Consider the following 25,365-nt stretch of genomic DNA (forward strand, 5'->3'; position numbering starts at 1 on the left):
GGTTCTCCAAAGAGTCCTGAGACTGAACCAGTGAGCAGAGAGGAACAGCACCTCATACGTAGGTCTGCGAGAGTTACAAAGGGTGTACCATCCAAGAGGTATTCAAAAGAGTTTGCTAAAATTGGAAACTTTAATAAATATCTTATATATATAAAAAGAGTTTGCTAACTCAACTGTTGCATGTGTTACTATTGTTGACAACTCAAGACAGGTTGAAGCTGTGTCTAAGTCAGAGACAAAGACACAACAGAGAGTTGCTAAGCGTAACTTTTATGGTCAACCAAGACTCCTAGATCCTTTTCACATGTACTGCTCTCAAGCCAGGTGTCACCCATCTTGTATTTGTGCCTCTCATTTTTTTTTTGTCCAAGTGCAATACTTTACATTTCTCCCTGTTAAAATTCATCTTGTTTGTTTTTGCCCAGTTCTCTAATCTGTCATGGTCGTTTTGAAGTGTGATCCTGTCCTCTGGGGTGTTAGCCACCCCTCCCAGTTTGGTGTCATCTGCAAATTTGATCAGGATGCCCTTGAGTCCATCATCCAAGTCGTTGATAAAGATGTTGAATAAGACCGGGCCCAAGACAGAACCCTGTGGCACCCCACTAGTCACTCTTCTCCAGGATGAAGAGGAACCATTGATGAGCACCCTTTGGGTTCGGTCAGTCAGCCAGTTACAAATCCACTGAGTGGTAGCATAGTCAAGACCGCATTTTACCAGCTTCTTTACAAGAATATCATGAGCACCTTGTCAAATGCCTTGCTGAAAGCAAGGTAGGCTACATCCACTGCGTTTCCTTCATCTACCAGGCTTGTAATTCTGTCAAAAAACGAGATCAGGTTAGTCTGACATGACTTATTTTTCAGAAATCCATGCTGACTATTGGTGATCACAGCATTCCTTTCTAGGTGCTCACAGACTGTTTGCTTAATGATCTGCTACAGAATCTTCCCTGGTATTGATGTCAGACTGACTGGGCGGTAATTATTTGGGTCCTCTCTTTTCCCCTTTTTGAAAATAGGGACAACATTTGCCCTCCTCCAGTCTGCCGGGACTTCGCCTGTTCTCCAGGAATTCTCAAAGATGACTGCCAGTGGTTCTGAGATCACATCTGCCAGTTCTTTTAATACTCTTGGATGCAGTTCATCTGGCCCTGGAGACTTGAATACATCTAAACTAGCCAAGTATTCTTGTACTATCTCCTTAGTTATTCTGGGCTGTGTTTCCTTTGCTGAATCATTTGCTTCAAATTCTTTTAGTCGGGCATTGTTTTCTTTATCGGAGAAGACTGAGGCAAAGAAGGCATTGAGGAGTTCAGCCCTTTCTGTGTCCCCTGTTTGCATTTCACCATCTTCTCCTCTGAGTGACCCCACTGTTTCTTTGTTCTTCCTTTTGCTACGAACATACCCATAACAGCCTTTTTTGTTGCTTTTAACCTCTCTAGCAAGTCTGAGTTCATTCTGTGCTTTAGCTTTTCTGACTTTGTGTCTACACGTGCTGGCTATTTGTTTGAATTCCTCTTTGGTGGTTTTCCCCCTTTTCCATTTTTTGTACACATCCTTTTTTAATCTTAACTCAGTTAAAAGTTCTTTAGATAGCCACCCTGGCTTCTTTAGGCACCTTCCATGTTTCCGTCTCATTGGTATTGCCTGAAGTTGTGCTTTTACTATCTCCCTCTTAACAAACTCCCAGCCATCATGAACTCCCTTTCCTTTTAGTATTACTGTCCATGGGATCTCACCCAGCACTTCCCTAAGTTTTATGAAGTCGGCTTTCTTAAAATCACGAAATTGAGTCCTAGTATGCTTCGCTGCTCCTTTCCGCTGTATAGTAAACTTCAGAAGAGCATGATCACTCGCGCCTAATGATCCTTCCACTTCTACCCCACTAACCAGGTCATCAACATTGGTTAGGACCAGATCTAAAATGGCTGTTCCTCTTGTTGCTTCTCCCACTTTCTGGACAATGAAGTTGTCTGCAAGGCCAGTGAGGAATCTGTTTGACCTTATGCTCTTGGCTGAGTTTGACATCCAACAAATATCCGGGTAATTGAAGTCCCCCATTACTACTATCTCCCTTCCTTTTGCATGCTTGGCCATCTGTTCCAGGAAGGCATCATCTATGTCCTCCGATTGGCTTGGGGATCTATAGTAAACTCCCACAATGAGGTCTCTGTTATTCTTCTCTCCCTTAATTTTGACCCAAATGCTCTCACTTTGGCTTTGAGGTTCTAAATCTTGGATCTCTTCACAGGTATACACATCCCTGACATATAATGCCACTCCTCCTCCTTTCTTGTCTGGTCTGTTTCTCTGAAATAGATTGTATCCCCCCATTATTACATTCCAATCGTGGGACTTATCCCACCAGGTTTCAGTGATGCATTCCCTAGCCAAGGTAATGCAGATGCACTCATTCCTTGGAAGTCAGACAACCAGAGAGGTACACTGGGGAAACCAGTGGCGGGTAGTTCCAGGGGTGGAACTGAAACAAGAGGGGAGTGTTTTATGTATAACAACTGTTTGTTTTCTTCTCTAGATCACGCTTTGCTCGCAGTGCACATTGATTCATATGGGGGAGTATGTTACAATATAGAAGCAATGCACCCGCGAGCTGCTGGTAGCTTGAAAGCAAAACATAATGGGAATGTTGGGACTGTCCGTGGGAAAAAGAGGGACAGTCAATTCACAGTGCGAAGCACCGGAATTAGCTCAGAGTGTAATATGAGCTGTACAGGAAGTACAGGAGGTATTCTTCTCTCGACTGCTGGAGTTTGAAGAGAGCAGTCATGTTTTCCGTAACGCTGCAAAGACAGACATAAAGGCATGTAAATACGTTTCTGTCTATCTCTTTCCCCTGCCGGGGGGGGGCAGGAAAGAGGGGGGTGTTCTTCTCACGCTGAGAAGGATTGCCTATTGCGACCTAGCCTGGATCTTGCTGGGGAATGCAGACAGGGAGGTCAACAGGAGATCAAGTCGGGTGCCCGGGAGAGTTGCCAGTTTCTCCTGATAAAGGCTTGATTCCCGACATCCTGCACCCCTGAACATTCCCACAAAGGGTTATTGGCCCCAGTATTACATATTTTTGCGTATTTCTGAAGGATTGCATTGGATTGTGATTTTGAGTTGAGTAGTATTTTTCTGAGTTAACTTCCTGGTAAGCACATGGTCCTTTGTTCCATTGTGCAGTGGGGATTAAGCAACCCCCCCCCTTCCCTCAGAGTTCACAGTGACCCAAGGCAGTGAAGAATTGTTTAGCATTTTGAGATTTTTGAGATTTTGATTTTAAAATTTTGAGAAATTTTGAAGAATTTTCAAATTTTTGGATTTTACGATGGCTACAGCAGCTTTTGATAGTGATGCAAAGCTAGGAATGCCTGTGCTGAATGAACACAATTTCATACACTGGAAGCAGCGCTTGATAGCATGCTTAGATTATAAGCACATTTTGGAAGCTTTAAACCCTCAACCTACGTGATCGTCTGAGGAAGCTTTAGCCAAGATAAGTGCTTGGAGACGCATGAACAGCAAAGCTAGACACATAATTTTGAGTGGACTTCGTGATGAGCAGCTATCATTAATAAATAGTATAGATGATGCGTCTCAAATCTTAAGAGATATTGAGCGCGTGTATGGAGAATCTAGCACAAACTGCTTCAGAAACTTGGTGTGTAAATTAACCAGATTGAGGATGAATTCAGAAGAGGAATTCACAAAGCACATCAACAAGTTTACTGAGATTATTCAAAGAATTGATCTGACTCCCAAAGCTTTTGATGAAGATACAAAGATAGCATTTTTGTTATCATCACTTGGACCACGCTTTAGCCCTTTTGTAAGTTAGATGGACCATAGACAAGGTCTGACTTTTAAAGACTTGATTGGTTATTTAAAAGAAGAATGCATAGATAGAGCTGAATCTCTAGTGAGAAATGCTAAAATCAAGGACAGCAGTTATGCATCTAGGCAATTTACAAAGTCCAAAGAGATGCCTAAGAAAGTGATTTGTTTCAATTGTAACAAAGAAGGACACATTGCAAAGAATTGCAGGGCTCCTAAAGCAAAGAAACCCCACCCCTTTCAGCCAAAAGGGGAAAAGAAGGGATAATGTGAATGCACATGGCTACTGCAAGAAAGGAATTTAGCTGTCCAGAATCGTGAGAATAGACGTAATAAATGGATAATTGATTCAGGAGCGAGCTCGCATTTTTCATATAAGAAGGAATATTTTAATGAGATAAATGATGAAGAAGGATCTGAAATTGAAATTGCAGGTGGCAACATTGTCAAAGCAAAAGGTGCAGGTTCCATGAGTCTGAAATGCAATATAAACAATGAATGCATTGAGAACAAAATCTCTAGAGTTTTGTATGTTCCAGAGCTGAGCTGCAATTTAATCAGCATGTCCACGTTGGACAAGAAAGGTTTCCAGATCACATTTGGAAATGGAGAATGCAAGGTGACTAAAAATGGCAAAGTGGTTGCTCAAGCAAAGCTGATAAATGGTGTATATGAGCTTGATCTTTCAGAGTACCAGTCTGCAAAAGTGGCACATTCCAGCCAGAAAGATGAGGCAGATCTGGACCTATGGCACAGAAGGCTTGGACATAGAGATACCAACGTCATTCTGGATCTACAGAAAAGAGATCTTGTAAGAGGTTTGGAGGTAAAGCAGAGCAACAAAGCTCCAGCAAAGTGCATAACCTGTATTACTGAGAAGGCTGTAAAACCTTCATTTCCACGTTGTGCAGAACAAAGAAGCAACAAAGTGCTTGACATAGTGCACACTGACATATATGGACCCATGAATGTTCCCTCACTGGAAAAAATAGATATATTTTAATATTTCTGGATGGCTTTTCAAGATTTTGTGTTGTGTATTTCCTCAAAGAGAAGAGTGAGACAGTGGACAAGTTCCAGGAATACATTGCCATGGTCAAGAATAAATTCCAAAGAGCTCCAGCTGTGTTTGTGAGCGACAATGGAGGTGAGTACTGCTCAAATGAAATGCAGGCTCTCCTGGCCAAGGAAGGAATTGCACACGTAAGCACAATTCCTTACACACCACAGCAGAATGCCATAGCTGAGTCAAAGTTTAGGTCCATTATGGACATGACAAGGTGCATGCTGAAGGATGCATGTTTGCCACAGAGGCTGTGGGCCGAAGGAGTGTACACGTCGGTCTATTTGCAGAATAGACTGCCAACTAAAGGAGCAGAGCGCACACCATTTGAACTTTGGCATGGGAAAGCTCCCAATCTGTCGCACATACGTGTGTTTGGAAGTCCGTGTTACTTTCACGTCCCTAAAGAACACAGACACAAGCTTGACTCCAGGGCAAAAGCAGGTATCCTGGTGGGATACGCCTCTGGAGGCAAAGGATATAGAATTATGGACTTACAAACTGGTAAGACTAATGCATACCATGCGGTTTCTGTTGATGAATATGGAAAAGTAGACACTAAGAACACTGTTGTGGATTCTTCCGATGAGTCAGAAAGGACTCAAGAATTTGTATAGTTCCCTTTTGAGACCCCACAAAGTACTAATCTACCTTCGAGTGTTACAGCGCCCCCTACAGGCGACGCACCAGAAGACGCAGAGGACCAGAACCCTGGCGGCACCAGAGACGAAGAGGAGGACTCAGATGGGGACATGCCTGCATTGGAGGAGAATGAGGAAGCCGATGCGGTCACAGAACCAGAGGTCAGGCGCTCATCCAGAACCAATAGAGGTGTCCCACCATTACGGCTGTTCTACTTTGCAGGGTCGGCGTTTCCACAGGAACCTTCCACTTGGGAAGAGATACAGGAGATGCCAGCTGCAGAAGCCAGTCTCTGGAGGAAGGCCGCGCAGGAGGAGATGGATGCACTGCATCAGAACAAGACCTGGACACTCACTGAGCTGCCTCCCGGTAAGAAGGCCATTGGCAGTAAATGGGTTTTCAAGGTTAAGAAGGGGTCAGAAGGAGAAGTGCAGCGCTACAAAGCTAGACTTGTAGCACAGGGATTTTCACAGCGTTTTGGTGAAGACTATGATGAAGTTTTTGCACCAACCGTGAGGTACAGCAGCGTAAGAATGCTTTTGAGCATTGCAGCCTCCAAGAAAATGAGAGTGAAACACATAGACATTGCTACCGCTTTTCTACATGGGCAGATTTCAGAAGAAATTTACATGAAACAGCCCAAGGGTTTTGTGAAACCACATGAGGCACATTTAGTGTGGAAACTCCAGAAAGGACTTTATGGACTTCAACAGGCTGCTAGAGCCTGGAACCAGAAGTTGCATAAAATGTTGACGCAACTTGGGTACAAGCAAGGCGACGCTGACAAGTGCTTGTACAGTAAGTCAAATAATGGACAATTCTCATATATCTTAGCTTTTGTTGATGACCTGATTATTGCCACAGCAAGTGAGAAAGACTATACACAAATAGTAAAACACCTTAGCAAAGAGGTGGAGGTCAAGGAGCTAGGAGATGTCCAGTACTACCTTGGGATCCAGGTGGAAAGAGAAGAGGACGGTTCATTTCTTCTCAGCCAAAGACAGAAGATCCACGAGCTAATTGAGCACATGCAGATGCAAGACGCACATCCAGTTGCTACACCGATGGCTACTGACTTCCTGAAGAATCAGCAGGATTCGAAGCAGTTGCCAGACAACAATGACTACAGGTCGGCGATTGGTAAACTTTTGTATTTAGTTACCACATGTAGACCTGCCTTAGCTAATGCTGAGGGGATTCTTAGCAGAAAGGTGACTTCTCCCACTGAGCATAATTGGGCAGGTGTAAAGAGGGTGGTGCGGTATTTGAAGGGTACCATGAATTGTAAATTAAGGTTACCAGCCGTCAGAGACCCTAAGTTGGTTGGGTATACTGATGCGGATTGGGCTGGGGATAATGCTGATTATAAATCAACGAGTGGTCATGTTTTCATGTTTGGGAATGGATCTGTCGCATGGGGCAGTTATAAACAGAGCTGTGTAGCATTATCTTCCACAGAATCAGAATACGTTGCAGCAACAGAAGCCTGCAGAGAGATCGCCTGGCTTCATCAACTCATAAAGGACTTTGGGTTGGTGAGAAAAGAACCTGTCAGCTTGCTAGAGGAAAATCAAAGTTGCCTGAAGCTGACGCAGAGTGAGAAGTTCCTGGCCAGAACAAAACACATTGGGGTTAAATACCACTACATACGCCAGAGGATCCAGGATGGACTTGTGGAACTATCCTACTGCAGCACCCAAGAGATGACTGCTGACATACTGACGAAACCCCTACCGAGAGAGAGTTTCCAGAATCTACGTGTCAAGCTGGGACTCTGGGTGGTTGAATAAAGTTGTTTATATTTTGTGTATCTTGTATTGCCTGAGAAGGGGCATGTGGGATGTAAACACAGGAGCAGTCAATGACAACATTCCTAGAGTGTACATGTTAGAACATGGGGAGGGATGTCTGTCCAGCAAGCAGGTAAACTTCCTGGGGACGGACTTCCTCCGCATGTGACCAGAGGTGGGTGTGGCCTCACCTGTGCAGGTAAATGATAAAAGCACAGGGCAGGCAGCCATATCTCTCTCTCTCTCATCTTCATCTTTTGAAGGAGCAACATGCCCTCTTGGCTCTCAGCCAAGAGAGGACAGTACTATCTTCCTATAAGATAGATTCTGAGTGTATTTTCCCTTTTTTAAGCTGTCTGCCTTCTGGGATCATATTGTGAACAGAACGTGAGTAAACTCTTTTATACTTTTATAAAGACTGTGTTGTGTCATGTATTTTAAGAGGGAACAAAAGGGGAAATTACTAGAGTAATTATTATAGAGGTTCTAGCGAACCTGTGCAGACGTTAGCGTTGCGAACTAAAAGGGGAATGTCATAAACTCTGCTGATATTTTGGGAACTTGTTAGCACAAGTTGGATTAGGATATAATCTCACAATATATCCTCTCCTGCACCCCAGAAAATTCCCTCAAAAGGCTGCTAGGTGAGTTGTGAAATGAAAGGCTGTGATATGTTGTCTTCCTCAAGCCATCCCTGCTCTGGAAATGTTTTGGCTCCTTTTCCCCACATTTGTCCTGATAACCAGCATCCTCTGTTTCGTGGTGTGTATAAGCGGTGTTGCAGTTCCTTGAAAGGTGCAGCAGGCTGAATGAGAATCCTCTTTGTGTCAAGGAAGTCTGGGAATGAGACTTGGTGCTCTCTCAAGATGAGTCTGCCAGGGCATAAGAGCATGAGAGCAGCCCTGCTGGATCAGGCCATTGGTCCATCTGGCCCAGCATCCTGTTCTCACATTGGCCAATGAGATGCCTCTCAGGGAGCCCACAAACAGGACCTGAGTGCAACAGCACGCTCCCCTCCTCCAAGCCATACTGCTTCTCTTGGTGGAGTATGTTCTGTGGCCATTATGGCTAGTAGCCACTGAGCCTCACCATCAAGGATTTGGCATATTCTTGTGGTTCTTGACAACTGTCAGAAGCCACCTAGGCCTGCTAGTTTCATTGCTCTTGCTGTGGTAATGGGGAAATCAAAAGGACAGGCGGAACATGTAGTGACAAAGCCGGAAAACGGCAGGCTCCTTTGGGCAGCATTTCAGGTGCCAGAAAGGGTCTTTTGGGTCACTGAAAAAATAGTGTCTGAACAAGAATAACGGGGCCCCTTGCTTTGGGGAAGGATCATCATCTGGTGGTGTGCCATATGCTTTGAATGTAGAGTCTCAAGTTGAAAGGCACCTCCACCTGAAAAAGGATTGGGCCACAGAGAGCTGCTGCCAGCCAGAGGAGACTTAATTAATGAATTGTGGGGTTGGAAGGGATCATGAGGGTCATCTAGTCCAACCCCCTGCAATGTTGGAATCCAAACTGGGGGAGGTCAGAAATTCATTCTGACCTGGTAGAAGGCAGCTTTTGATTTCCTAACAACTCTCTCCATGAGGCAAAATGCCTGCACACCTGCAAGGTCCGCCCCTTCGGAAGTTGGACTCCCAAGCTCCATCATCTCCAGCTGTTGACCGTGGTCAAGATCACAGGCCGTGTATGGAGCCAAAGTTTGACTGTGTGAGCCTTGTGTGTTGCCTCAGCCAGTCCAACAGTCCTGGTGTCTCTCCTGTCTCCTTGCAGTGGGAAGTGCCGTGTGCCAGCATGGTGTGAGCCAATCCTCTGGAGAGGAGGCAGCGTGAATCAGCTCAGCTACCGAAGCCACATGGAATGGAAAAGGAGCAACCACAAGCCCGTCAGCTCCCTCTTCCTCACAGGGGTAACACCTGCCCTGGCCAGGGCTATCGTCTATTCAGGGTTTTTAGTTGCCTGCTATGTGGCACCTCCTTGAATCTGGGCAGGCCCTGACCAACAACCAGGCCCCTTTCCACAGAGCTCCTCCTTGGCCAATGACTTCCGGTGCAAGGAGTGGGCAGGTTTTGGCTCTGTTAAATCCCTAGGCTTCCATTCTCCACTGTTCTGAGTACACGCTGCTCCTGCAGGCATGGCAGACCACATGGGCTGAACTGTATACCTTAACCGTTGGCTCCATTCATGCAATGGAGCTTCTGTGGTACTTGGCTTGGAGCATTTGGCTTCAGCCCATTGGCTCTGGAAGTCACAGCCGCTGCCATCCTGGGGAAGCTCTCAGAGTTACAGTTCTTGCCTCTTTCAGGGCTGGGAACAGGGGGGTGCATCAGGCCTTTCTGCTCTTAACTCATGCCCCCCCTTTAGTCCATAGCCCCAACAAATGTGCTCTGCCCCCCCCCCCCCGATAAGTGAAGGTTGTGGCTGACCGACGGTACCGGAAAGTGTTTGAGGATATTGTTCAGTTGATGGACAGGATGGAGAACGAATTCCTTCCCTCCCTGGAGGGAGGTAAAGACGAATAGGATCCTCTCCAACCCCTTAAAGAGGGTTTGCTGCAAAAAGACCAGGGGGGAAAGAAGCCCTTGGCCCATCTAGCTCAGTCTTGATTTCCGGGGGATCTCTCCCAGCCCTACCTGGAGATGCTGGGGATAGAACCTGGGACCTTTGCAGGCAAGGCAGATGCCCTTCCACTGAGCGGCAGCCTCTTCCTCTTCCTCGCAGGCAAAGACTCCAGGGGTAGCCAGCGTGGTGTCCTCCAGATGCTGGACTACAACTCCCATCATCCCCAGCCAACATGGCCAGTGGCAAGTGCAGCAATATCTGGAGAGCCCCACGTGGACCTGTTGCATGTGCAGTCCCCTAAACGAGAGCCCAGGGCCAAGGACAAACTTCCCCCTGGAGCACGTTTCCTTTCCTCTGCTGAAGGCAAGCACTCTCTTTCCTCCCCTCCCCCCCTTTTGCTCTGCAGTTTCCGTTTGAGAATGTGAAGTTCTAGCAGCTGCAGAAGGAGAAGTTCCAGATCACAAACAACGGGCAGCTCACCCTCCACTTCTCCTTTATCCCCAAGCTCAGTGACAGCCAGGATTGGAAGCCATGGCTTCGCGCTGAGCCCTGCGAGGGATACTTGAAGCCCAGCGCGTCTCTCTCTGGAATCAGAGAACTGTAGAGTTGGAAAGGGACCCCAAGGCTCATCTAGGGAAGGCCTTCCTTTTCTCCTCCTCTTCCCAACCCTCCTCCCTCAAGCCTTGGGAGTTTGGTAGAGCAGGGGAGGCTTAACATTTGTGGGCTGCATTGCCCCATGCTCAAGCCTCCAAGGGCCACACGTCAAAGCAGCTGAGCCCAAAGTGTAAAAGTGTATGTGACCAGCTTTAAACACACACACACACACAAATGAATTGAAGCCAAACAATGCTGGAGGGTCCCAAAACACCTTTTGGCATCGCTGGGAACCAGTGAGAGCATTCCGTCCAAAAATTACTTTTTTAAAAAAAATGCGTATTTTTATGTTGTGGAGGCACAAAAATATCTTGGAGAACATATAGAACTAGCCAAACTTTTAAAAACTCAGTGAAATGTAAACTAAAAAAGAAAGTAACATTGGGGGCGCAAAAATCCTTTCCCTTTTTATATTCTTTTGTTAGGATCACTTTCTCTCACCCCCCCCCCCAGTATCCTGTCACCATCTTCTGTGCAGCTGCTGCTTTGGAGGACTAGAGAGGAAAGTGGGGTGGGGGTGGGAACTGAGTCGCTTCTTCTCCTAATTCTTGAAGTTAAGGTTTCCCCCATACACCTGGGAGAACAGGATGCTGTACTAGATGGGCCATTGGCCTGATCCAGCAGGCTCCTATTGTGTCCTTCTGTTCAATTCTTCACTGTCTTCACTTTTAATTTACAGACAAGCCAACTTGGCTGTGCCAAAGAGTGTATCTACCTGACCTCCTCCCGTTTTAGGTGAGACGGGGGACATTTCCCTGGATGTGTACGTCCGCAAGGAAGAGAAGATTGAGGCTAGCTTTGTCCTTCACCTTGACCGTGGCAAGGACTATTTCCTCACCATCAGTGGGAGCTACCTACCAAGCTGCTTCGGGACCTCCTTGGAAGCCTTGTGCTGGATGAGGCAGCCGCTTGGCGAAGTTCCCGTCACCAGACTTATTGACCTGGTAGGGAAAGGGGTTGATTTACCTGGCAGGTTCATGTGCTGGATGTCTACCCTTCCCACTCTGCTTGCCTGCTTGAAAAACAGCTGCTCTTCCACTCAGAAATGTGGGGGCTGGGGGTCCTCCGCTGCATTCAGCTTCAGCTTCTGTAGCTGTGCATCCGCTTCCTGTGTGCTGTTCATGCCCTTTGTTTGCCTTGACTGAGTCATCCCAGGTTCTTGTCCTCCCACCTGCCCTTTCGCAGGGCCACTGAACCATGTGCATTTCCCTGCCATCTGCCCAGATACTGTTCAGCCAACGGGCTGTTTCTTTCTCTTCTCAGGGCCTGTGCCATTAACACCCTTGGTTGTCTTTTGCTCTTGCCTTCCTCCTCTGATCTCAGGGAGAAGACAGCTTCCTAGAAAAGGTAACAGTTGGTTTGCTATCCTCTAGATGTTCTTGTAGCAGGCTCAAATCAGGTACAGGCAACGCCCCGTTTACACGGGGGTTGCGTTCCGAGGTACCGTGCGTTTAAATGAAATTGCGTATATTGGGGACAGCATTGGAAAAGCCTGCAAACACCCTCTAAACTTCCGGAAGCCCTTTTGAAAGGCCTTTTGAAAACCAGCAGCCTCCCTGCAAAACTTGCTCCAACTCTCCGCAGGCCTGACAGGTCGGTGCCAAAGCTCCTGGGAGGGAGTCGAGATGCTGTTTCCATGCCACTTTGCCGCTTTTGTGCTCTTGGGGGGGGGGCATTTTTGCCCCTTCAAGTGCCCCTTCCAGCTTTGCGGCAGTGTGCATGTGCCTCGAAGGCACGTAAATGGAGTTGCCCTTGACAACGATCAGCAGCTGCTCCATGCAGTGGCAGCTGGTCCCTTAGGGCAAACCAGGCACTACCCCACCAACCTGACTTTCCTCTCCGGCAACCCACACCTGCCTGCCTTCTGACTCAAATCCAGTCCAGGTGGTGGCTCTAGCTCTCTGCTTTGGTCTCTTCCCTAGTCTCAATGTGGCCCTTGTAGAACTCGGCAGAGGAGAACGGAGACGAAACCAGAATTTGCCATCACTGCTTGTAAGTGATTTTGCGCTGCTTGACTCTGGGTCCGCTTGCGATTGGCAGCACGGGAGTCAGAAAGCCTAGTCTCATGATGCAGGCGCCAGCCCCCTCTGGCCTCAAGAGCCAGTTTTCTCCTTGTCTCTGTGCTCAGCCACTGCTGCACAGGCTATGCCACTCTGGCTTACTCTTACCACCTGAGCACTGGCATTTGGGAAGCGGTAGTGGCTGCTTTGGGGTGGCTCAGGGAAATGTCACTCCTCTCGAAATCAGATCTACTTGGGTGTATTATCCTAGCCACAAGGAGACAGTGGTGACTGTCAATTTGGACAGCTGTAGACATTTAGAATCATGGAGGATATGTTTATCAGTGGCTATCATGGAACTTTGAAGTGTCAGGCATAGCCCTAATGGCTTTAGCCCAAACGTAGCAGAGTTTTCCTGCACAGCGAAGAAGCTAGTTGAGGTGGAAATGACTAGTCAGCTAGACTCAGAATAACTATTTACAGGATTTATTAAAAGGGGAAAAAAACCAGCAGAGTTTCTGCATACAAAGCAAAGCAAATAAATCCTTTCTTTCTCTCTCTCTCTCTTAGCCATACACAGCACTTCTACTCCTTCAACACACCTAACCCCAAACTGTGCTAGCATTCCTAGATAACAGAGTTGAGTGCTGGTCGTTAACCAATCAGTGTAAATAGTTTCTAGGTCAAGCAGACCTTGGCTTTCTGCCAAGAGTAAATTGACACTGCCTTGAGTTAATTGTGTGAAGCCAGAATCTGTAAGTTTTCATGAGAATCAATTAACAGAAACTGAACAATTTCTTGCCACTAGTATCACAAACCACATGCTTTAGATTACCAGTTTCTGGGGAACATGATGGACAGAGTGCTCTAGTCCCCGTGTCCCTATGGACTCCCAAGGGCATGTGGTTGGCCATTGTGGGAACAAAATGCTGATCTAGGACTTCGGAGGAGGACTGCTCTGCGAGTTCGGGTCTGACCCGCTACGGCAAGCGGGGGACCCCTAAAATCACAGGCGCTGAAGCCTGTGAATGAGGAGATTCGGTGGGCACCAGGAGCGCCCCCCCTTTACCGCAGAAAGAGCCTTTTTAAAGGCTCCGGAACGACATCGGGGGAGCGCGGTGCTGAGAATCGCTACCCAGCCCGCAGGGTGAAGCCGCGTCGCTATTAGCGGAGAGCGCCGATTCCTTCCTGTAAACTTCGGACTGAAAAAACCCGTGAGTAAGATTGAACGACTATTTGAAACTAAAGTCTGGAAATTTGGCTGAAAACGGGGAAGGCGAAAATTAAGGAAGTCTGCCTTCCCCCGACTGCATGAAAGTGAAAGCAACGAAACTTTAAAGCTGCATCCGCAGGAGACATTGTCTTTGATTAATTAAATCTGACATTTGAACTTTAGACCTCCCCTCTAGCTAGCAGGGCAGAGGGGAGGCAAAAGAGACATTAGTAACTGCATGATTTATTTAAAAGGAAAAAATCCTCTGCTGCCTCAATAACCTGAAACGGACTGCTAAATAAGACAATAGGGCACTGAACTGACTTTAAATTCCTGTGAAGGCTACATGGTGTGATACAAAGTTCGTGGATTCCTTTGCTACAGTATACCAGAGTAGGCTGAGACAGTATCTATTGGAAAAGTGTTGCAATTTATATCTACAAGCCTCCTGATATACTTGCCTTAAACTTTCTTTGTTTCCGTATTTGGACATTTCTTTGTCTCTGTATTTGGACATTTTGATTTGCTCCCCCTAGAGGGTAAAGTAAAGGCTGATACAGCTCAAGACAGTGGAATTTTCCATTGGGAGACGGTTCCCGTGGGAAACGACCTTGGGACATGAGTGGCCCACTAGAAGAGATAGCCACAAGAGCTAAGACTAGACAACAACAACAACACCAGCAACAGCAACAGCAACTAAAGAAGAGAGGCTCGATTACAGGCGTAACTCCTACAGGACCTACAGGAACAACAGGACAAGAAAAAGTGACAGCTGTCTCCATGGATGCTGTAACACAAGCTCTACTTAAGATAAACCAATCCCTGGAGACCCTAACAAAGCAGAGCTCAGAAAATACACAAAAATTAACAGAATTAACAGCAAGATTGGATCTGAACACAGAATCTATAAATAAATTGGTCCAGGAAAATTCTGCAACACGTAAAATTGCGGAAGAAGCTAGAACTATTGCTGGAGAGACTCAAGAGAACTTAGAACTGATTGCTAAAAAGGTGCATGAGCACGATGCAACTCTGGCTTTGTGGGAATTACAGAGAAAAGAGAGAAATTTGAAATTGAGATTAATTCCAGAGAACGAAGGTGACAATCTCGTGGAGTTTTTAACACAAGAGTTCGCTGACTGCTGGGAATTGGAGGAAGACGAATTTAAAATCACAACAGCGTTTAGACTGGGTAAAAAACAGAACAGAAAGACTCCGAGGGATTGTTTGATTACCCTTAGATCCAAGGAGGAAAGAGATAAAATATTGAGACTACATTTTGAAAAGGCCTTGCAAATTGGAAATTCAGCTGTACAGATTTTTAAAGACATCCCTAAATACATCTTGGATCTGAGAGCTTTCTATAAGGACCTGGTTTATCTGTTAAAGAAGAATACCATCCTCTTTAGGTGGGAATTTCCACAGGGATTGTCCTTCGATTACAAGGGGAAGAAGGTGAAAATAAAGACTATACAAGATAAAGAGAAATTCTTGGAAAGAAACCGAGAGGACCTACAGAAGGGAACTGTGGACCCAATTGCAGAACAGAGGAGAGCAATAGACATTTTGAATCTTTCGTTTGGACACATTCCACCACCATCAGAGGAAGAGCAACAACTTGGAGCTGTTGGAGGAGTGCCAGGAAAATAACAAGATGGCCCTGCAATTCCTTAGTTGGAATTGTAATGGGCTCAATATGCCTTTGAGGAGACGACAAGTTTTTCATATTTTGAACAGAGAACAATTGGATTTGATATGCCTACAAGAAACACATATAACCAGAGCTCACAGGAGATTACTTATAAACAAAAGACTAGGACAAGAATTTATCTCATCAGACAAAGTCAAAAAAAGTGGAGTTGTGATCTATGTAAAAGAGAAGTGGGCTCCAAAAATGATGTTTAAAGATGAACAAGGAAGATATTTGGCTGTTGAGATACAAGTACAAGGAGAAAAATTTCTGATAGTTGGAATTTATGCACCAAATGAAGGTAAGGCAGAATTTTTCAAGAAACTTCATGAAACTTTGACGGACTATCTGGATTACAATATGATAATTATGGGAGACATGAATGGCGTGGTCTTCACAAACATGGACAAGGCACAAAGACTGACAGTTACCAAGGAAGGGAGACTCCCTAAGACCTTCTTTGAAATGACGGAAAGTATGGACTTAATAGACATATGGAGAACAAGGAACCCTCTTGAGAGAGAGGGAACCTTTTTCTCCCAAGCAATGACGACCTGGAACAGAATCGACCAAATCTGGATTACTAGTGGGATGGCTCCAAAGATTAAGAAGGTGGTAATCTGCCCAAAAACTTGCTCCGACCATAACGCCGTGAAGATGGAAATGAAACTTACAACAACTGGTCAATTTAGATGGAGGATGAATGACACCCTCTTTCGAGATAAGGAGACCCTCATGAAGGCCCAAAAAACTTTAAAGGACTATTTTGAAATAAATTTAAGGGCCGATGTGGAGAAAAGAGTGATCTGGGACGCAAGCAAAGCGGTGATGCGAGGTTTTCTGATCCAACAAAACTCAATAAAGAGGAAGAAACAGAATGAGAAGAAGGAAAAGATTTTGGAAAAGATAAAGGAAGGAGAGAAAAAATTAAGAGTAAAGCCAAAGTCCCAGGAGATTTTGAGAGAGATTAAGTTATATCAAACACAATATATGGAATTGATGAACCAAGAGATTGAATGGAAGATAAAGCAAATGAAACAAAAGACATTTGAATCGGCAGATAAATGTGGCAAACTCCTGGCATGGCAACTGAAGAAAAGGCAGAAACTAAATACAGTTACAAGCCTAGAAGTGGATGGAAAGAATATATCTAAACCTAATGAGATTAGAAATTGCTTTTTGAGTTATTTTAAAAAACTTTATGCTCAAGGAGCACAAAATGAAGAAGATATAGATAAATTCCTTGATAAATATGGATTACAAAAAATCTCTCATCAAAGCAAGATGGATCTGAATCAGAGAATAACAGAACAAGAGATAGAGGCTGCCATTCAGAATATGCAATTGGGCAAATCTCCAGGACCAGATGGACTGACTTCCAGATATTACAAATCTCTGAAGGAGTGGTTGACTCAACCATTAAAAGAAGTCTGCAATGAGATTCTAGAGGGAAAAAAGGCACCTGAATCGTGGAAAGAAGCGTATATTTCACTCATACCAAAGACAGAGACTGAAAAGACTCAATTGAAGAACTACCGCCCAATATCATTACTTAATGTGGATTACAAAATTTTTGCAGACATTTTGGCAAAAAGATTTAAAAAAGTGTTGATGGAAAAGATTCATAAGAACCAAGCAGGCTTTCTCCCAAAAAGGCACCTAGCAGACAATGTAAGGAACATAATAGACATTTTGGAAAAGTTAGAGGTGGATATAAACTCTAAAGCAGTGTTGATTTTTGTGGATGCGGAGAAAGCCTTTGACAATATTTCTTGGAGTTTTATGAAAAAGAATCTTCATGGGATGGGGGTAGGACAGGGATTTGAGAACGGTATGGATGCTATATATTCTGAACAGAAAGCTAAGTTGATTGTAAATAATGTAATAACTGAGGAACTCAAGATAGAAAAAGGAACACGACAGAGGTGCCCAATTTCCCCATTGCTTTTTATCTCAGTTCTGGAGGTGTTGCTGAATATGATCAGAAATGACCAGCAGGTTAAAGGTGTACAGGTCGGAGCTAAACATTATAAGCTAAGAGCATTTGCAGATGACTTAGTATTGACCTTGCAAGAGCCAAACACTAGTACGAAAAAGGTGTTAGAAATAATCCAACAGTTTGGCCAGGTAGCCGGATTTAAGTTGAATAAACAAAAAACTAAAGTCTTAGGAAAAAATTTAACAGATATGGAGAAGGAGAAATTCCAAGAGGAGACAGGGCTGACGGTGGTTAAGAAGGTGAAATATCTAGGGGTTTATTTGACATCTAAAAATTTGAATTTGTATAAGGATAACTATGAAAAATGTTGGTCAGAAATTAAAAAAGATCTAGAAATATGGTCAAATTTGAAATTGTCAATGTTAGGCCGAATTGCAGTGATTAAGATGAATGTATTGCCTAGAATGTTATTTTTGTTTCAAACCTTGCAGATTCTTGACAAGATGGAATGTTTTAAGAGGTGGCAGAAAGATATCTCGAAATTTGTCTGGCAGGGCAAAAAGCCCAGAATTAAATTTAAAATATTGACAGATGCTAAAGAAAGAGGGGGATTTGCCCTGCCGGACTTAAAATTGTACTATGAGGCAGCAGCGTTTTGCTGGCTGAAAGAGTGGATGCTCCTCGAGAATACAGACATTTTGGATTTGGAAGGTTTTAATAATGCATTTGGTTGGCACGCATATTTATGGTATGATAAAATTAAGCTGCATAGGGCCTTTAAAAACCATATTGTGAGAAAAGCATTGTTTAATGTTTGGATAAGATATAAAGATCTGTTGGAAAACAAAACCCCCAGATGGGTGTCTCCCGTGGAGGCTAAGGCAGTGAAGAAGCTCAATATGGAGGTCGGATGGCCGAAGTACTGGGAAATCTTGGAACAGGAGGGAGATAAAGTGAAATTACAAAGTCATGAGAAAATGAAACATAAAGTACAAAATTGGTTTCAATATCATCAAATAATGGAGTTTTTCAAACAGGATAGGAAAATTGGCTTTCAGGTGGAAAAATCAAAATTAGAGACTGAATTGTTAGAACCCAATACTAAGAATTTATCAAGAATGTACAACTTGCTGCTGAAATGGAATACACAAGATGAAACAGTTAAATCGGCCATGATTAAGTGGGCACAGGACATTGGTCATAACATTATGTTTGCTGACTGGGAATGGTTGTGGAACACCGGTATTAAATTTACGGCATGTAATGCCTTAAAGGAAAACATTATGAAAATGATTTACAGGTGGTACATGACCCCAGTCAAGCTAGCAAAAATTTACCATTTGCCTGATAATAAGTGTTGGAAATGTAAAGAGACTGAAGGTACTTTCTATCACCTTTGGTGGACATGCCCGAAGATTAAGGCTTTCTGGGAAATGATTTATAATGAAATGAAAAAGGTACTTAAATGTACTTTCCCTAAAAAACCAGAGGCCTTTCTCTTGGGCATTGTCGGCCAATTGGTGTCAAAGAGGGACAGAACTTTCTTTATGTATGCTACAACAGCAGCAAGAATACTCATCGCAAAGTATTGGAAGACACAAGATCTACCCACTCTGGAAGAATGGCAGATGAAAGTGATGGACTATATGACATTGGCTGAGATGACTGGCAGAATCCGTGATCAGGGAAAAGAGACGGCGGAAGAAGAATGGAGAAAATTTAAAAGCTATCTTAAGGACTACTATAAACTTGATGAATGCTAGAATGTTGAGGTTTTTAGGAAAAAAGGGATACAGTGATATAAGATCAGATCATAGAAAAGATTAAGACGATAGAGGTTGGAAACGAATATCTAGAAGTTGCTAAAAAATTATGGACAGTGGGATGCAGAAAGGGGGGGTATGGGGGAGTCCCGGAAAAGAGGTTTATGAAAAAATGTTATGAAACTATACATGTTTGTATGTCTTTTTAAGTGTTTGTTTGTCTTTAAAAATTCTGTAAAACCAATAAAAATTTTACAAAAAAAAAATAAAAATGCTGATCTAACCCAGCAAGGCTCCTGTGTTCTTTAGCAGGCACCAGCTACTCTTGCACTAAGACTCTGATACAGCATGTGTCATTCCCCACACCAATACACACTCTCTCTCTCTCTCTCTCTCTCTCTCTCTCTCTCCAGGGGCAGGGAGTATTGGCGGGGGGGGAGGGGGGATGAACTGGATCCTAATCAACAGCTGCCCTGGGGATGAGGGGATCAAATTCTCCATCCTTGCCAACTCCTTTTAGTGATGGGCTGCTTGCCACTGCTGTGCTGCTAAAGCTCTCTTGCTCCCCCCTCCTCTCTTTCTCTTTCTCTTGAATGTGGTAGCTTGAGATAGAACTAACCACCCTGAACATTTCTGGAGAGGAAGATGGGAAGGAGGCAGGAGGCATGGTTCACCAGCTGCTGTGTGCTGCATTGCCCAGACAAAGTCGTGGGCTGGGGCTCCAGCTGTTGTTCAGTTTCTACCACTGCCTCTGCAACGTGCTCTAGACAAGGGGCGGTGAACATGTGACCACATCATCTCATCATGCTGACTGGGGCTGCAGACCATCAACCTATGAAGGCCCATCCATGTTCTGTTGCTGTTTTTCTTACTTATTTCCTGCCCTTCACCCTAAGGTCCCAGGGCAGGTTCCAACAATCTAAATAAAATGTTAGAAGAAGAGAAGTTTGGATTTGATATCCCGCTTTATCACTACTCAAAGGAGTCTCAAAGCGGCTAACATTCTCATTTACCTTCCTCCCCAACAAACACTCTGTGAGGCGAGTGGGGCTGAGAGGCTTCAGAGAAGTGTGACTGGCCCAAGGTCACCCTGTGGGATGTAAACACAGGAGCAGTCAATGACAACATTCCTAGAGTGTACATGTTAGAACATGGGGAGGGATGTCAGTCCAGCAAGCAGGTAAACTTCCTGGGGACTGACTTCCTCCGCATGTGACCAGAGGTGGGTGTGGCCTCACCTGTGCAGGTAATGACAAAAGCACAGGGCAGGCAGCCACTCTCTCTCTCTGCCATCTTCCTTCGATGAGGAAACATCTAAGGATGCTCTCTTGGCTCCCAGCCAAGAGAGGAGGAAAGGACTATCTTGCTACAAGATAGATTCTGAATGTATGTAACCTTTTTTAAGCTGTCTGCCTTCTGGGATCATATTGTGAACAGAACGTGAGTAAACTCTTTTATACTTTTATAAAGACTGTGTTGTGTCTTGTATTTTAAGAGGGAACAAAAGGGGAAATTACCAGAGTAATTATTATAGAGGTTCTAGCGAACCTGTGCACATGTTACCGTTGCGAACTTAAAGGGGAATGTCTATAAACTCTGTTGGTACTAAAGGGTTAAGAGGTAACAAGTCGCTCTAATCACTGAGCAGCTGGAAGTCATTAAGCATCCAGGAATGTGAGTTAGTTTGTATAAATAGTCAGTTCACCCGTGTGTTCTCTCTCCCCCCCCCCTTGACCTGACTCGCAGACTCAGTTTGTTGTTGTTTTTTGTTTTTTTTAATAAAATATTTATTGAGATTTTACACTAAACACAAGTCTCCTCAAAAGCCAAAAATAATCAAACCAACAATTACACATACAAAAAGAAAAAAAGAAAAAAAGAACGACAGCTAACAAGAAAGTTACCAGAAAAGAGACCTAAAAAGAAAAAAGAAAGAAAAAAGAAGAAAAAGAAAAACAGTGTAATACAAAGAAAAATATCTTTTTAAAAAATAATCCATTTTTCAATATCTTTAAGTTCATTTGCTTATTTCCTTGACCTCCTCACACCTCCCCTTTTTGTATTCCCGTTTACAAAGTCCTTTCAGCAAATCCTTACCCTCTTTCATTTATCTTTGCTCTATATTCTTAACCTATTATGACTATATATTTTCATCCAAATAACTATATTTACATATTCTTATTAGCCTTAATACCAAAACCACTTATTTTCAGTCCAACATCATTTTAACATTCATTAATTTTACAGTATTTCTGTAGATAATCTTTAAATTTCTTCCAGTCGTCTTCCACCATTTCTTCTCCCTGGTCTCGGATTCTGCCAGTCATTTCTGCCAATTCCATATAGTCCATCATCTTCATCTGCCATTCTTCCAGAGTGGGTAAAACTTGTGTCTTCCAATACTTTGCAATAAGTATTCTTGCTGCTGTTGTAGCATACATAAAAAAAGTTCTATCCTTCTTTGGCACCAATTGGCCAACAATGCCTAGAAGAAAGCCCTCTGGTTTCTTCAAGAAAGTGTATTTAAATACCTTTTTCATTTCATTATAGATCATTTCCCAGAAAGCCTTAATCCTTGGGCATGTCCAACAAAGGTGAAAGAATGCACCTTCAGTTTCTTTACATTTCCAACATTTATTATCGGGCAAGTGATAGATTTTTACAAGCTTGACTGGTGTCATGTACCACCTATAAATCATTTTCATAATATTCTCTCTTAGGGCATTACATGCCGTAAATTTTATACCTGTGGTCCACAACTGTTCCCAGTCAGCAAACATGATGTTATGTCCAACGTCCTGTGCCCATTTAATCATAGCAGATTTAACCGTCTCGTCCTGAGTGTTCCATTTTAACAGCAGGTTATACATTCTTGAAAGTATCTTTGTTTTAGGATCTAACAGTTCTGTTTCCAACTTTGATTTTTCCACCTGGAAGCCAATTTTTTTGTCTAAATTGTAAGCCTCTCTTATTTGATAATAGTGAAGCCAGTCTCACACTTTATCTTTTAGTTTCTCAAAACTCTGCAATTTCAGTTTATCTCCTTCCTGCTCCAAAATTTCCCAATATTTCAGCCACTTGGCCTCCATATTGAGCTTTTTCTGGGCCTTTGCCTCCATCGGTGACAACCACCTTGGGGTTTTGTTTTCAAACAAGTCTTTATATCTTGTCCAGACATTAAACAATGCTTTCCTGACAATATGGTTTTTAAATGCTTTATGTGCTTTAACCTTGTCGTACCACAAGTATGCATGCCACCCAAAAACATTGTTAAAACCTTCTAAATCCAAAATGTCTGTGTTCTCAAGAAGCAGCCAATCTTTCAACCAGCAGAAAGCTGCTGATTCATAATAGAGTTTAAAATCTGGCGGGGCAAATCCCCCTCTTTCTTTTGCATCAGTTAGTATTTTAAATTTTATTCTGGGCTTCTTGCCCTGCCAGATGAATCTAGAAATGTCTCTCTGCCACTTCTTGAAACAGTCCATTTTTGTCTAAGATTTGTAGTGATTGAAACAAAAACAACATTCTTGGCAATACATTCATCTTTATAGCAGCAATTCGACCCAACAAGGAAAGCTTCAGATTTGACCATATTTCTAAATCCTTTATAACATCCGACCAGCATTTTTCATAATTGTCTTTAAATAAGTTCCCATTTTTGGCTGTCATATTAATCCCCAAGTATTTCACCTTCTTAACCACTGTTAAGCCTGTCTCATTCTGAAACCTCTCTTTCTCATTCGTTGTTAAGTTTTTCTCAAGGACTTTAGTTTTTAACTTATTCAACTTGAATCCTGCCACATGACCAAATTCTTGGATAAGTTCTAATACTCTTTTAGTACTAGATTCTGGCTCCTGTAATGTCAATACTAAGTCATCTGCAAAGGCTTTCAATTTATATTGTTTAGCTCCGACCTTTATACCCTTAATCAGATGGTCCCTTCTAATCATATTTAACAGAACCTCCAGGACTGAAATAAAGAGTAGTGGGGACTTCCGGTCGGCGCCAGCGTTAATGGCGGTCCTCTTTCCGAGCTCCGGAGGAGGACTGCTCTGCAAGTTCGGGTCTGACCCGCTACGGCAAGCGGGGGACCCCTAAAATCACAGGCGCTGAAGCCTGTGAATGAGGAGATTCGGTGGGCACCAGGAGCGCCCCCCCTTTACCGCAGAAAGAGCCTTTTTAATGGCTCTGGAACGGCATCGGGAGAGCGCGGTGCTGAGAGTCGCTACCCAGCCCGCAGAGTGAAGCCGCGTCGCCATTGACGGAGAGCGCCGATTTCTTCCTGTAAATCTGAGACTGGAAAACCTGTGAGTAAGACTGAACGTTAATTTGGAACCCTTTAAAAGAAAATTTGGCTGAAAACGGGGAAGGTAAAAACTAAGGAAGTCTGCCTCCCCCTGACTGCATGACTGCTAAAGCAACGGAATTTTAAAGCTGCATCCGCATGAAACATTCCCTGACTATTTAACCTGACATTGGACTTAGATCCCCCCTCTAACAAGCAGGATAGAGGGGAGGAAAAAAGGGACAATAAGAACTGCATGACTTATCTAAAAAGGAAAAATCTTCTGCTGCCTCAATACCCTGAAACGGACTGCCAAATAAGACAATAGAGCACTGAACTGTCTTTAAATTCTTGGGAAAGTTACGTGGTTGAAGTTTCCTTTGCTACAAAATTTTTAGATCTTGTTGCTACAGTATATTGGAGTATGCTGAAATAGTATCTATTGGAAAAGTGCTGTAATATGTATCTACAAGCCTCCTGATATACTTGTCTTTAACTTTTTTGTCTTCGTATTCGGACATTTTGTTTCGCTCCCCCTAGAGGGCTAAAGTAACGGGTGTAACAGTCCAGGACAGTGGAATTTTCCATCAGGGGACTGTTTTTGTGGGAACGACCTTGGGACATGAGTGGCCCAGCAGAAGAGATAACCACCAGAGCCAAAGCTAAGCAACAACAACACCAGCAGCAACAACAAAAGAAAAGAGGCTCAATTACAGGCGTAACTCCTACAGGAACAACAGGACAAGAAAAAGTGACAGCTGCCTCCATGGAGTCAGTGACACAAGCGTTACTCAAGATAAATCAATCTTTGGAGACCTTGACAAAGCAGAGTACAGAAAATACACAGAAACTAACAGAACTAACAGCAAGATTGGACTTGAACACAGAATCTATAAATAGGCTGGTTCAAGAAAATTCTGCAACACGTAAGATTGCAGAGGAAGCTAGAACTATTGCTGGAGAGACTCAAGAGAACTTAGAACCGATTGCTAAAAAGGTTCATGAACATGATGTAACTCTGGCCTTGTGGGAATTACAGAGAAAGGAAAGAAATCTGAAATTGAGACTGATTCCCGAGAGTGAAGGAGACAACCTGGCGGAGTTTTTAACACAAGAGTTTGCTGATTTCTGGGAAGATTTGGAGGAGGAAGAATTTAAGATAACAACAGCATTTAGACTGGGCAAAAGACTGAACAGAAAGACCCCGAGGGATTGCTTGATCACCCTGAGATCTAAGGAAGAAAGAGATAAAATATTAAAATTACACTACCAAAAGGCCTTGCAAATTGAAAATTCATCCATACAGATTTTCAAAGACATCCCTAAACATATCTTGGAGTTGAGAACATTCTACAAGGATTTGGTTCACCTGCTGAAGAAGAACACCATTTCTTTCAGGTGGGAGTTCCCACAAGGACTGTCTTTTGACTACAAGGGAAAGAAGGTGAAAATAAAGACAATACAAGACAAAGAGAGGTTCCTGGAAAGAAACCAAGAGGACTTACAGAAGGGAACGGTGGATCCAATTGCAGAACAAAGGAGAGCATTAGACATTCTGAACCTATCGTTTGGACTTAACCCACCACCATCAGAGGAAGAGCAACAACTTGGAGCGGTTGGAGGAGTAACAGAAAAATAACAAGATGGCCCTGCAATTCCTTAGTTGGAATTGTAATGGGCTCAATATGCCTTTGAAGAGACGACAAGTTTTTCATATTTTGAAAAGAGAACAACTGGATTTGATATGCCTACAAGAAACCCATGTAACCAGAGCACATAGGAAACTACTCACAAATAAAAGATTAGGACAAGAATTTATTTCATCGGACAAAGTTAAGAAAAGAGGAGTTGTGATTTATGTAAAAGAGAAATGGGCTCCAAAAATGATGTTTAAAGATGAACAAGGAAGATATTTGGCAGTTG

The 25,365-nt window shown here is 43.6% G+C and overlaps 1 pseudogene across 1 annotated transcript in view; it reads left to right on the forward strand.

The window, feature by feature from the left end:
- LOC310697839 (inositol polyphosphate 5-phosphatase OCRL-like) overlaps window positions 1-25,365 on the forward strand; it is a 728,228-nt pseudogene that overhangs the window by 37,772 nt on the left and 665,091 nt on the right. Inside the window, exons 9-13 of the transcript in view lie at window positions 9,109-9,244; window positions 9,744-9,854; window positions 10,304-10,469; window positions 11,287-11,495; window positions 11,875-11,898. The product of the transcript in view is annotated as an inositol polyphosphate 5-phosphatase OCRL-like (transcript). The remainder of the gene's footprint in view (window positions 1-9,108; window positions 9,245-9,743; window positions 9,855-10,303; window positions 10,470-11,286; window positions 11,496-11,874; window positions 11,899-25,365) is intronic.

Source organism: Podarcis liolepis, assembly GCF_965112155.1.
Source record: "Podarcis liolepis genome assembly, chromosome: W".
NCBI classification, from domain to species: domain Eukaryota; kingdom Metazoa; phylum Chordata; class Lepidosauria; order Squamata; family Lacertidae; genus Podarcis; species Podarcis liolepis.